The following is a 12,745-nucleotide window of genomic DNA, read 5'->3' as shown; positions in this document are numbered from 1 at the left end:
TTTGTATTTGCTCTGAACGTCCAGAACGATGGTTCAGCTCTAAGGTTCATGGGTATTGCGTTCCACAGCTTGGCAGCTAGGACTGGGAAGCTGGAGCTGCCTGCTTTTATTAGGGAGAATTTAGGGATGAATAAGCAATGAGAATACAGTGTTCTGGTTGGTTTGGCTGATGTGTGTTTGTTGAACGTCTCTGCCAGGTACTTGGGGGTGTCATTAGAGAGGCATTTGTGGATGATAAAGAGAGATCTTAGGGTGATTCTGTCACGAACCGGGAGCCAGTGAGCATCTTGCCTGAAGCTGGATATGTGCGAGTGCCGCGGGATACTCAGGGCTGCTCTGAGGGCATTATTTTGAGGCACTTGTAGATTGTTCAGATTGCGCTCTGTGGTGCCAAGGAAGAGTATTTCAATAGTCAGTTTTTGAGAGCACTAGCGCTCTGGCTAGTGTAATGCAACTGACAGGTGAGAGGAAGGCTTTGCAAGCATTAATGAGCTTGTTAGTGTAAACTGTGGAGGAGGCTGTGGCGTTTAACAGTTTTCTAAGCGAGAGTGTGGAGTCCAGGTAGACCCGTAGAGTTTTGATTTCTTTGGACACTGAGATTAGGTATCTATGTTGATAGAGGCGTAACAGGGGTCTAATTTGATTAGCCGAGGTTGGGAGCCGACAAGAAGGAGCTCAGTTTTCTTGTCGTTAAGGCATAAGCCATGTTCTGCTATCCAGGCTTGTATCTCCAGGTAGAGGTTGTTAATCCCTGCGGAATCCTCTTCATAGCAGCCTGATAGGGAGATGAAAACCTGTGTATCGTCAGCATATTTTGGGTATGTGACACCCAGGTTATCCAGGCGGTCGAACATTAGCTTTGTGAGGATATTGTATAAGGTCGGCGAGATGCACGAACCTTGTGGAACGCCACAGAGGATGGAGATGTGGTGGACTGAGGCCCCAGGTGAAAAGACGTGTGTGGTTCGGTCCGCTAGGAAGGATTGGACCAAGGCGGTCGCCTGGCTGGAAAATGCAGCTGAGGCCGTCAGATGTTCCTTGAGGATCTGGTGGTCTACGAGGTCGAAGGCTGCTGAGAGGTCAAGCAGCAAGAGAATGGCTATATTTCCCTTGTCCTTTGCCTCGTCCATCTGGATTTTTAGGTCCAGAAGGGCTGTCTCTGTTCCATGCCTTAGCCTGAAACCAGATTGTCTGAAGCCCAGGAGGTTGTTCTCTTCCAGGTGCTTCTGAATTTGCAGGTAAGCCACTCTGTCTAAGATCCTCAGGCAGGAGATGGGGGGCAGTGGTGATGGGCCTGTAATTAGTGGGGATGTTGGGGACTAGGTTTTTTTTTTTTTTTTAGAAGGGGCATGACCCAGGCCTCCTTGAGGCTGCTAGGGACTGAGCTTGTTTTGAAGGAGGCGTTGATTAGAGCTGTAATAAAAGGGGCCAAATCATTGGCCCCTTCCTGACTAATGGCAGCTGGGCAGGAATCCCCTTGGCATCTGGAGGGTTTGACACCTTTTATGATGCTTTCCACTTCTTTCGTTGAGACAGGGGCGAAAGAGAAGGGAGGACAAGTTAGAGGTTTAGTATTGGGAGGTGGTGGAGGGTTTGCTCTTATGCCTAGGCTAGACCTTTTCTGTTCGAATTTAGTTTGTAGCATGGCAATTCTGCCTGCCAAGGCTTTTTGGAGTCTCTCACACCAGTCTGCATCTTTCATGCAGGTTTCTGAAGTTGGGGAGGGAGACTCTTGTTCCTTTAGGATAGTGAATAGCTCTTTTGTTCTTGATTTGGCATTGTCAATTCTATTGTCGTAGGTCTCTTTTTTGGCCCGGAGGATAGAGGTTTTATAGGTGGTGGATGATGCCGTGAATAGCATTCTGTTGGCAGAGTTAGGGGTTTTTCACCAGGTGGCTTCCGCCATTCGTTTGGCGTTCCGCAGGATTTTAAGCCCAGGAGTGAACCATTTGTTCAAGTGGGCTGCCAGTTTAGTTTTGGTAAGTTTGATAGGAGTGATGGTGTCTATGGCTGATTCATGATTCAAGAGTTTTATTGTAGAGGTCAGCAAGTCCTCTCAAGTCCCTCTCAAACTTGAGCTGGACCACCCAGTTTCCCTGTTGCACCTGCCCAGCCCACCGTCACCAGAGCGCCCACCAGCCCATCTCCATGGAAAATGCCCACCCAGACTACTTTCCCCATTGCACTCGCCCAGCCCACCTTCACCAGAGTGCCAGCACACCTCCACAAAAATGCCCGCCTAGCCCATTTTCCACTGGTGCACCCGCCCAGCCCCCCTTCACCAGAGTGCTCGCCCAGCCCACCTTTACCAGAGTGCCCGCCCAGTCCCCCTTCACAAAAGTGCCTGCTTGTCTAGCACTGCTCTGCTATTCCAGCACTATGCCTCAAAATCAGCCCCCCATAACTCTCCTCCAGGAGATGATTCAACTCACATGCAAGGAGCCAGTCAGCCAGTCTCTCCTACACTAAACTAACTACTCTTGCTGCCAACCTGTCTCACTTAGACCTGAGACACACACCACAACACCAAGCAAATAACAATAATAGCGCCACACCAGCATCACATATGCCCACTCTTTCTCACTCCACATCTTCCCCCCCAGAACGTCATAGCACTCACTACTGGTAAAGGAAGGACCACCCATAGTGACCTTGAACCCAAACTTAACACAATCCTGCCTCGCCCACTGCCACTCGTAACTATCATGAACAAATCCACATCAAAATCACTTAAGCACCCCAAATCTGAACTCGCACACACCGCTCTGGGCCATCCACTAAGAATACTTAACTGCCCAGGAGTTCCCAGAAGGCTTCCGCACACCACTTCTCACAGTCCTGATAACACTTCCACTGCCCAAGCCTGTGTAGGTCTCACACACTCCACACGGCTTCGAACCAGAACCTCTCATGTCAATTATCACTTATGCCCTTCCACAGTATCCTCTCTAGGCACCCTCAGACTTAATAGACTTGGCACTCGCACCTCTTCCTTGCTCCTCACAACCTGTCAGGGCCCATATCTGCTACATTACCCTTACACTCCTGAACATTCACCACTATGTAATACCTATGAACATCAGGCATTGCCGATCACGGCGCGCGTAGTCACATATCCACCCTCATTAAACACCACATCTCCTTGGTGCCCTTTGGAGGGCTCCCCATCTACTCCTGAATAACATAAAACCCTGAAATGTGCCCTAATTAATGCCCGCTCCCTAGGAGCACACGCTATAGATATCCACAACCTACTACTAGATCACCAATTGGATCAATTAGCCACTACGGAATCCTGGCTGCAGCCGGCCTCAGGCCCCACTCTTGCACTAGCACTTCCTCCTGAATACACCATCCTCAAGGCCGACCGTCTTGACGCCACAGGTGTGGGGGTTGCACTTATTGCAAAAGCCTCTTTACAAATCAGATCCACACCCACAGCAGCCATTATAGGCTACGAGTTACTGCTCCTGAAGCTACCCACGGACCCCAAAACTACCTACCGACAGCCTAGCAACTTAAGTCATCGCGCACTGGACATACCACTCCTTATCATACCCTCCTGAAGCCCTCAACCAAGTTCATTATTTTAGGCAACATTAACCTCGGCTTCAATGACCCAGATGACACTAAAGCCTGTGCCTTCTCCACAGCCCTGGGTGATAGGAACTTCAGCCAACTTGTCCATATGCCCACTCATAACAAAGGCAGAATCCTAGACTGGATTCTCACCTCCAACGCCAGCATCACTATCTCTGCTAACTCAGAAATCCCCTGGTCACATCACTTCCTCATCACTTTGTGTTATGTTTCAGTAACCTGCTCATTGGATGGCCGCCCACTGCCAAGCCCATCATGATTAGAAATGCACATAAACTCACACTGGATTGCCTCAATCCTACACTACTTGCCTCACTCTCAAAGCACAACCACACCAACACCAGTCCACACGGCATTTACAGCTTTTACCACACTTTCCTGCATCTCACACTAGACTCCCATGCTCCACTTACTGAAAAAGAAAAACCGCTACAAACCTACAAACATTTGGTTTGCTGAAGAACTCATTAACTTGCGTCCTGTGAAAAGAGCCATCGAGCACATGTACAAGAAGAACCCCTCCACTCTCAATGGCAAAGCCTTCACTATAGCCTCCAAAATCTACAAAGCAACAGTTGTGGAGCACAAAACTAATTGCTACAATGTATGCATCTCCAATGCTAGTTCTAATACTAAAGAGCTTTTCTCGATACTTGGAGAACTGGAGTTGCCCATCTCGAACGTTCCAACTACCCAAACTTATAAAGCATGGTGCACGGTCATTCAAAATGCACTAGCTAACAAAATGGACTCTCTCCTTACCAAAATGAAAGCCAAAAGAATCTCCCTTGCAACCAAACTGCCCACAGCTACCGACAGCAGAAAACCTGTCCTCCCTCTTATGTTCCTTAATTTTTAGTTCAACAAAGTATCTGAAGAACAGGTGCAGTCCACCATACTCGCCCTAAAACCCAGCTAATTGTAAAGGCGACACCTGTCCAGCATACATAGTTAAACTATGTGCCCAACTCTTGCCTCCATTGTCACAGACTTCATTAATGCCTCTGTCTCCACCAACCTTGTTCCAGCAAACATCAAAGCGGTGTGGATCATCCTCAAGAAACCCACACTTGAACCTCTTATTCCTACTATAGTCCTATTACAGTCCCTTTCCTACTAAAGATAATAGATTGTGTAGCACACTCACAAATCCAATCCTTCCTTGAGCTCAACCACCACCTTACCTCTAGACAATCGGGTTTCTGCCCCCAAACATAGCACGGAAACCACCCTTCTGGACATAAAGATCCAGATGGACAGCATAGGGGACTATGGAAATGTAAGCATGCTATTGCTTTTAGATTTATCTGCAGTATTCAACTTAGTTGACCACAAACAAACTGTGCCAAAATATCAGTCACAACTTTCACTTCTCACCAGAAGCCACCTTCTGAATTCAATCTTTACTTTCTGATCGCACCACCAGAGTCTTCATTGGAGAAGAGGCAGCAGACCCCATCCCTTTGCCACTCGGAGTTCCCCAAGGTTCCTGCCTCTCTCCCATACTGTACAATACCTACATTAAACCCCTCTTTGATCTCTTGGACTCAACGGGTATCACTTATACAAACTTTGCCGATGACATCACTGACCAGTACTCGCAGGGCACCACCACAATCAACAAAGTCTTCAGCACCATTCAAAACTGGATGGCCACACCTATCCTCTGTCTAAATGATGACAAAACAGAGCTCCTCATTGTGGGCTTCCCCGGTCGACCAAAATCACTTGACAGCAACTACTCTTCCATCTGCATTGATGAAAACACTGGGAGTTTATCTGGATGCCGAACTAACAATGCCCAGATAGATCAACGCCCTATCTTCCTCCGTGGCTTACATTTCCAGACTCAAAGGCCTGATTAGACAATTCCTATGATCTGATAATTGCTTGACACTTGCACATGCGTCAATCCTTTCCAAACTGGACTATTGCAATGCGCTCCTCCTGGGCAAATCAGCCTCTAACCTATCCAAACTGCAGATTCTACAAAACAAAGCTCTACCAGCCGCCGTTGGGCTAAAACTTAGTGACCACATGTCTGCCAACAGACGCGATGCCCACTGGCTGCCCATTGAAGCCTGGATTGCGTTTAAAACAGAAAAATGGCAGGATGCTCCGTCTTTGCGGGTTCAACTCCCACCCTCTGGAACTCTCTACCATCTTCCATTAGAAATTAACAACCCTAAAACACATTTTAAAAAACTAGTAAAAACCTCTGTTTTTGCAATTACTGTCACCAATTAATTTACTGTATGTAACAAATGCTGTAATAGCCCTGGGTTTGGGCATTACTTAAATGCCATAAATAAATAAATCTTCGCCATAGCGCCAGTGGCTCTGGCGCTGGTGGCCCTGACTGCGTCTGCACCGGACAAGCACAAAGATGCCATGGCGATGTAAGCAATTCATGGTGACAACACTAAAGACAGACACAAGTGATAATACTTCAAGAGTGTTTATTAAACTGTATGAATGGGTGGGAAAAATGCCTAATCTAAACCTAAAGCTAAAATGGAGGCAAGCTACGACTATCAAATAATAATAAGGCAGTCCTATTGGCGTCTTGTCAAATAAAAAGGGCCTATACTAAAAAAACATATTGCCAATCTTTACCACTAAGTTATAAAAAAGAATGTGGGATAATGTTCACCAGAAAAGAAGGACGTTTTCACAAAATGATGGTCAGGATGGTATGGATGGGTCTCCCTTCCACACCTTTGAAGCACGGAACAAAGCAGGACTTCTGAGCACAGCACACTCCTGGGCGTCTCCAGCATGAGGTTCACCATTCCATTCAAGGATATCAGGACCTTCAGGGACCAAGTCTCTTGTGCCAAAGTCTCTTGCCTTAGAAGGCCTTCTGGACCGAAATAATAAACAAAAGTTCCTTCAGTGATCTTTCATTGTGGCCGATTGCTCTTCACTCCTTGAATCTCCTTCAGGCTGGCCCGGATCCTTCTTGCAACTTGGGCTTCCCTCCCTTGGGTTCACTACGGCCTTTCAATCTTAACACAACATTCTCTGGTGTATCAGATCTCACCCTGATTCACAGACATCCCTCAACGGGTTCACATTTGCCAATTTCATAGTTCACTTTGTTTTATCACATTCAGGATTTACTTTCTTAGTTTTTCCCCTTGGCATCCCTCCGTCGGGTTCACTTAGCCATCGTGAACACAGTTAATGAGTTTCTAAACACAGTTCATGTTTTACTTCATATTTTCAGAAAGCGTGTTCCTATTTCCCTAGCTTTCTCTTGGCATCCCTCTGTCGAGTTCACATTTACCTTAACTTGCAACCTTTTTTGGAAAGAGGGTTTCCCTTCCCCTAGCTTTTCTCTGGCGTCCCTCCGTCGGGTTCACACTCACCTTAGGCTTGTGTTCAATATTTTCTCAGGAAGCAAGGTGGTTTCCCTTCCCCTAGCTTTTCTCTCTTCAATGGGTCAGAGACTTTCGATTGTACAAAGGTTTTTTATGTGACCCTTATAGGACCACTCTGACCCTCCCGCTGCCCTCTTCTAGGGCCTTCTGGGACTCATAGTTTCACTACAAAACAAAGGGGCCAGCCAGAGTCCTTCGAATGAGCACTCCTGCGGTGCCGGACCACTCTGCAGCTGACCCATCCCTCGGTTTTCTCAAAAGTGCATAACTCAAGTTCTTTGTTCACATATAATGTTGCCACTTGCAACCTTGGTCAAACACAGTTCGGTTTTCTATCAGCTTTCTCCAACTCACCGGCTATGTTGAACCCGCTGGTCTGATTTGCCTCTGGAGTCAAGGACGGTACCATGGTAGCCAGTGTGCCTTCTCGCCTGTGTTATCTGTGCGAGAGGCCCCCGTGCACCGTTGATACCTGTAACACAACACGCCAGCTGTAATCCTCCATCTTGTAATTCCTTTATCGGAGACTCTGCGGTTTTGAGTTGAAAAGGGCAAGAGCAACTCCCTCCTTGTCGTCCTTTCAGGTGTCACCACTTTTCTCCTCCTCTTGAACTGCCGTTCTGGAATAGCTGTCCCCTCGTGCGTTCAGCCTTGATAGTCGTGTGCTCTCGTCCTCTGCCTTTTATCCCTGTGGGGAAGGTAAAGGGCTGTCAGGTGTGTGTGGTTCTGGTCAATTGCCTGACTCTGCCTGACCCTTGTGTGGAACATGTCAGGTAAAGGGCTCTGGTGTTACTGTGATGTCTTTATCATTGTAAGAACGTGTTTGGGTCAGAAAAGCGAGGGGTTAGAGTTTTTAAACTCCTTACGGGTTAGGATCGGAATAAGGTGTTATACAGTTGCTGAAACAAACAGGAATAATCGGAATTATTATTGGAAAAGGAATAGGCGGGATTGAGGGAAGGGTAGTGTTTCGTCAACGCAAACTGGGAGTTCGACAAATAATAATCAGAGGGATGTGGAAAAGAATGCCGGGGAGTATTTGGGTAGGAAACAGGAAAACAGGGATTCTGGGAGATGTGGTTTCCGAATGTAACAGGGTTTGGGCTTCTAGGGGATGAACCAGATGTGGAAGGAAGGGTTGTTGAATACGGATAAGGGAGGTTCTTTGTGTGGAAGGAAGGTAGATGTGGAACAACATACAAAGGCCTTCGTCCCTGGTATAATACTGCGTCCCTCCTGGGGTGTTCCCCCGAGCATAACCCCGGGTTCCCCTCCCCAGGTGATGCTCCTTCACTCGTCTGTCCCCAGGGTTGGGATCTGAGAGTGTCAGCCCTTCCCTGGCCACCTGAATAAGGGATTCTCGAGGTCTGCCGGGAGAATGCCCTCAGGTTTCTCATAGCTCTTGGATGAGCTGGCAGGGAATCTGCAAAAAGACATGACAGGCTCCTCCCAGGGTCAGATCATTTTGTCTCTGGATGTCAGTCCTCTGACCTCGGGTCCCTCTTTTATTGTGCTGACAGCATGGACCTCTTAGGCAGAATTTAGTGCAGTGCCCCTAGGGACCACTACAATTAAGACCGCAGGTGGCAATACAACTTTGGTACAAGCCTGTACTACTACGTCAGAGTGGTAGCAGTGGCGGAGCAGCCAGGCTTATCTCAAGAGTATATGAGCAGTAGCAGAGATTACACAAAGGGATCACAATTACTGTGACTCAAGTAAAAACTGACTCAAGGTTTCAGGTAGAAAAATATAAGTACATTTATTTTTAAACCATTTGTTGTAAACACAACACTTCTATTAGATTAAAAACCACACAAAAAATATACTACAACTAACCAATTCACTTTGTACAGTAAGTCTCAAAGTAAGTACCCTGTGTTTGAAAGGACCAGTGTTACGAACAAAACATGTTACCGCGATTACGATTGCGATCACTTTTTGACAGTTCGGTCTACTAATTAAACGCGTATCTGTGACATGAAATGCTAACGAAGCAAAACACACACTTAGCACCTGAGATACCCAGAGGGAGTTGGAAGCAAAAATCACAGGCAATATTTTGGTTAGGAAAGCCGAATCGAGAAACACTCAGAGACAGGAGTTCAAGAGTCAAAGGGCTGGAGCCAGGGTCAAGTGACACCAGGGACCTGTTGTCGAAGATCACACCGTCAGACAGTTCATGATTTAACGTAGCCAAGAGTACATCGATATTGTCAATGATAGTGAGAAAAAGTTATAAGAAGGAGGGAAGACGAGAGCAAGCCTTGAAGATGAAAAAAGGGGTTCACCCTGTTTCCTCAAGCAGAACACAGTACCTTATTCCAATGGTTCAGCTGGTGCCCTGGCAGTTGTTCCTGTTGATTTCCCGCAGACCCACGGTTCCTGGAGCTTCGAGGTGAAGGAGGATGTCGGAAGGGGGTCTGCAACACACAGGGATGAAGCCGGCAGCAGCGACGTGAATAAAAGGTGCGCTCCTTAAAAACAGGAGAGGCTCTTCAGATGGCTATCCGGACCACTACAGCAGTGTGCAGCGATTTCGACCAAGGAAGAGGATCCTCTGGCTGTGGAAGATGAGCTGGTTATCCCCACCAGGCTCAAGGGAAGAAGACTCCGGACTGGATCTTCTCTAGTCGTCGAACGGTAGATGGCTCAGGACTGCAGCAGGGCTTCACCGGGACAGGGTAGTTGCAGCAGTTGTCGTTCTCTCTGCTTCTTTTCGGTTCCTTGTAGTTCCAGTGGCGACTCTGACGTCTAGTCCAAGAGACCTGCTTTTTATGCGCAAAACCCCCATTCACACAGCCTGGCTGTCAATCACCCAGCAGGGGGGGTATCCAGCCTGGACAACCACCTCTGCCAATCATGGCAAAGTGCGACTTGGGTTTCCTAGGATACCCTGTGCAAGGAGTGACTACACCCCTCCCTCACATTCAGCCCACCTAGACACCCAGGCGCCTGGTGAAGGGCTTCTGGGCAGAAGCCCGCCAAAAGACGGTGAACAAAGAAGGCAAACCTAGTTTGCCACGCAAAGTAAAACACAAGAAGGACTTTAACAAAAAGAAATGGTGAATAAACCCAACCGGAGCCAAAAGAAGAACAAGTTACTTACCAACTGGTAACGTTCTTTCGATTGGATGTTTCTCCAACGTATTCCTCATCTTTGATGTTATTCCATCTAGCGCAGCTGCTTCGAAAAAAATATTTCGGCAGAGAGTGCCGTGCGTCGATGTCGTCGAGTCGATGGTCCCTCGAAGGCCTCCGTCGAGGGTGACGTCATTGGGTGTATAAGTAGCACGCGCAGCACCCGTTTGCCTGAGTTCTGTTTTTCCCCCTCTTTTGTTATTGATTTACACTATGCAGACTGTGTCTGTAGACAGGTACTTTGCCTTGCGAGAGTTGGAGTGGCAATAGCCCGGGTAAAATCTACAGAGGGGTAGGTTGGGAGGGCGATGAGGAATACTTTGGAGGAACATCCAATCGAAAGAACGTTATCAGTTGGTAAGTAACTTGTTCTTCGAGTGGATTGTGTCCTCCAACGTATTCCTCATCTTTGACAGACTCCCAAAGCAGTAAGGACAATCCTTATGGAGGAGGGATTTGATTTTTCTTTTTTTTCTTTCAAATGGCCGAGTATTGAACTGCTCTGCCAAAATTTAACTCCTTAGATTGGGAAGCATCTAGGTTATAGAATTTTGAAAAAGTATGCAGCAATGACCAAGTCGCTGCTTCACAAATGGACTTTAAGGAACACCTCTTTGCAGGGCTGTAGACGAAGCGATGCCCCTGGTGGAGTGAGCCCTTAAACCTTCTGGTGGGTCTTTCCCCGCAAGTCTGTAGCATTCTGAAATGCAAAGGACAATCCAACGTGATATGGTCTGTTTTGTTACTGATTGACCCAATCTTTTTCCTGTGTAGCCAATAAACAGTTGGTTATCCAATCTAAGCCTAGATAGCCTAGATATATAAAAGCTTAAAGCTCTTTTTGGAGCCAACCTATGGAGTCTTTCCTCCTCCTTACTAGGATGGGGTGGAGGATAGAAAGTCTGTAACACAATTTTTTGATTTAAGTGAAACTCGGATACCACTTTTGGTAAAAAAGAGGGTTTGACCTTCAAAACAACTCTGTCCTTATGGAACACAGTATAGGGTGGCCCAGAAGACAGTGCCTGCAATTCGCTCACTCTTCTTGCAGATGTTAAGGCAACTAGAAAAGCAGTTTTCCATGTTAGCAATCTCAATGGGCACGTGTGCAGCGGTTCAAAAGGAGCACACATTAAGAATTTTAAGACCAAATTGAGATCCCAAATCGGTACTTGAAATGGGTGAGGAGGAAACACATTAGTGAGTCCTTTTAAGAATTGTATTATCAAAGGAATTTTGAAGTAGGAGCATTCTTCCGATGAGAGCTTGAAGATGGAAAGCGCTGCAAGGTAACCTTTTATTGTTCCAATATTCAGACCTCTATGTGCTAGGGTCAGAAGGAAAGATAGTACTTCCGGGATAGAACATAGAAAAGGATCGACATTCTTTTCTCTGCACCAGTTGCAAAACTTTTTCCAACGGCAACGGTATAGAGACTTTGTCGCTGGCCTTCGTGCCGAAAGCAACACCTCCATAACGTCATCTGGAAGGTTCCAATACCTGTATCTCATCCTTTCAGATACCAAGCATGAAGGTTGAGCGTTTTGACCTCTGGGTGGAGAACCTGACCTTCCATTTGAGAAAGAAGTTTCTCTCACTGAGGAAGACGTACTGGAGGACAGATGGACATGTCTAGAAAGTCCGGGTACCACATTCTCCTGGCCCAATCCGGGGCAATTAGGATCATGCAGCTCCCGAACCGTCTCAACCTCCTGATGACCTGAGGAATGATGGGAATCGGAGGGAACGAATACAGTAGTGGGAAATTCCACTCCACCACAAACGCGTCCCCTAGGGCTCCTCTCGGGGGAAATTCGCTTGAGCAATACTCTTTGCACTTTCGGTTGGTACCGGTCGCAAATAAGTCTACCTGAGGCGTTCCCCAAAGGGCGAAGATCTCTAGAATGACTTCCTGAGCCAGTTCCCATTCGTGGGACACTGTGCTCTGCCTGCTCAGAGCATCTGCCGTCATATTCTCTTCTCCGGCTAGGTGAACTGCCGTTAAAGATATTCCTTCTTGAATTTCCCAATACCAGAGTTGCATTGCCTCTCTGCACAGAGGTAGTGACCCTACACCTCCTCTTTTGTTTAGATAATGCATGGCCACTATGTTGTCCGTCATTATCAGGACATTCTTCCCTCTGACAGATGGCAGGAAAGCCTTCAGCGCTAGTCTGATTGCTCTCCGCTCCAAAAGATTGATGTGTAGTTTGGACTCCAATGGAGCCCAACGACCGCTGATTGTCAGATCATTGGCGTGAGCTCCCCACCCCTTGAGTGAGGCATCCGTCACTACTGTGATCTCCGGCTATGGTTGCCAAAAAGTTTCCCCTTTTAGGATGTTCTCTGTACAAGTCCACCATAGAAGGTCCTGTCGAACCTTGTTCGGAATCTGGAGAAGATCCGTCATTTGACCTGAGAACTGGGACCATTGAGCCTTTAACGCCCACTGAAGGGATCTCATCCTCAAGCGTGCCTCTGGCACCAGGAAGATGCAGGATGCCATGAGGCCGAGCAACCTTAAAAAGTCGTAAGCCTGGTGATTTTGGGCATTTTGGAATTTGTAAACCATTTGAAGAATGTCTTGAGACCTCGACTTGGGAGGCGAGGTCTTTCCCAAG

General features: G+C 47.2%; 1 protein-coding gene across 1 annotated transcript in view; it reads right to left on the bottom strand.

The window, feature by feature from the left end:
* The window catches only part of DNAH17 (dynein axonemal heavy chain 17), an 8,024,690-nt gene that overhangs the window by 33,547 nt on the left and 7,978,398 nt on the right, over positions 1 to 12,745 (bottom strand). The window lies entirely within an intron of this gene.

This window comes from Ambystoma mexicanum, chromosome 3q (assembly GCF_040938575.1).
Source record: "Ambystoma mexicanum isolate Mex_15411 chromosome 3q, UKY_AmexF1_1, whole genome shotgun sequence".
NCBI classification, from domain to species: Eukaryota; Metazoa; Chordata; class Amphibia; order Caudata; family Ambystomatidae; genus Ambystoma; species Ambystoma mexicanum.
The sequence above is the reverse complement of the archived record's forward strand: the minus strand, read 5'-3'. Positions and strand labels throughout refer to the sequence as shown.